We start from the raw sequence: 1858 nt of genomic DNA, 5'->3' as shown, positions 1-1858 counted from the left end.
TATATACATTTTATTCTTTTTTTAATACAACAATTGTGAAGATGAGGAATTGAGCCTTTCATCTCGAGGATGGAATGTCATGTTAATTAAGTTCAATTGAGCTAAATTAAAGTTATCTAAAACCATGTTTTAAGACCAATACAAAAATCTATTTAACTAGTGGAGATTTCAACTAATCATCTTTCCATAAATGATTTTATTAAAGAGGCGAACGATCAACTTAAACTAAATTACTATCAAAAAAGAAAAAGAGAAAAAACTTGAACTATGATATATCAAATCAATCATAGATTTTAATTATTTCTTAAGCCACGTTTATCCCAATGAAAAGGTAAACGAATGTGTCATAGTCGGATTGCTTTTTCGGATTGATAATGTTGGATATGTTGGAATGGAATGTCAAGGCACTATTGTAAATTTGCTAGATGTTGACATGGGTAAAATATTATGCATCCTCATTCTCAAATATTCGATCTTATGGTATTTTGGACATGAAATTTAGGTCATTGGTATAAAAACTTCAGTAAATTAATAACATAGATTATATTTAAAGAATTTATTTTTTGTTTCTGAAATTTAACTAAGAAATCAAACATTTTTATAAAGAAGAGAAAGATTGTACTATACAAATTATTAAGAAACTAGCACAATTTTCAAACAAAAAAAAAATTTATCGAAGTGAGGCCTAAATTAAGTTCTTTAATTAAAAAATATTGGAACCTCTTTTTTTAAAAAATGGTTTATTCTTGTAGTAATTTAATGCATGTTTCGGAGTGAATTTGGAATTTTTAAAATCAGTTTTGTCATATACAAAATCACTCCAAAACACAACTTTATTCACTCAAAATTAATTTATAAACATTTAATTCTACATTTCTAATGTATTTTTTATATCATTACAATTGATTTTGAATGATTAAAACATATTTTAGAGTGATTTTGAAATATACAAAAGTGAACTTTTTCAGAATCACTCTCAAACATGTTCTCAACTTCTTTTGTCTTTGATTATTTGAAATGTCAAACAAGTTCATTATTAACAAAACTTAAAAATTACATAATTTTAGTACAATTAGTAATCGTACATAAATTTGAGCCTCCAATTTTAATAGAGATTCATTACGATATACTCACTTTGACATTTAAAAATTACGACTAAATCGTTTTAAAAAACCTAAATTTGCATTGAAAGTATATTAGAATAGAATATTATTAGGTTATTATCACATTCATTTTTCCAATTTTTATCTCAAGGGGAAAAAACTTATTTAGCCGAGTCTTTCATTGACAAGTTTTCAATAAGTAGAGGTGTAATAATGCAAAATAAACAAAAAGATTCCTACTTACCGAGTAAGTTCCTTCTTCTTCTTATTATTAATTTGGCTCTTAATATTTTAAAGAGTTATTTTCTTTAAATGATAAAATTACTTAAAATATTTTCAAATATAGTAAAATATTAATGTTTATTGGTGCATATCATTGATATTGATAGACAGAGATATTTTGTTATATTTATAAATAAGTTGACTCATTTTTCTTATATTTGAAAACCACTTTATTTTAAATTACTAATTGATTTTTTTTTTTAAAAAAAAAAATAATCAATTTTGTTATGTCAACAATTGTTCACGGGATTGGTGACGAGATTTTAAATATGTTAGACTAAGCATGTATAAAAACCACATAGGTTAGTTGCGATGATGAGAATCAAATTAACATTTTAAAGTTTGAAGATCTTTGGATGATATAGTTCTGGTTTGATAATCATTTAGTTAAATATCTTAAAAATCAAATCAAAATTTAAAAACTTAAAAAAAATAAAAGTAAAATAAAAATTTGTTTTTGTTTTTAAATTTTG

Source organism: Benincasa hispida, chromosome 3 (assembly GCF_009727055.1).
Source record: "Benincasa hispida cultivar B227 chromosome 3, ASM972705v1, whole genome shotgun sequence".
Classification (NCBI taxonomy): Eukaryota; Viridiplantae; Streptophyta; class Magnoliopsida; order Cucurbitales; family Cucurbitaceae; genus Benincasa; species Benincasa hispida.
Note: the sequence above shows the minus strand (reverse complement) of the source record.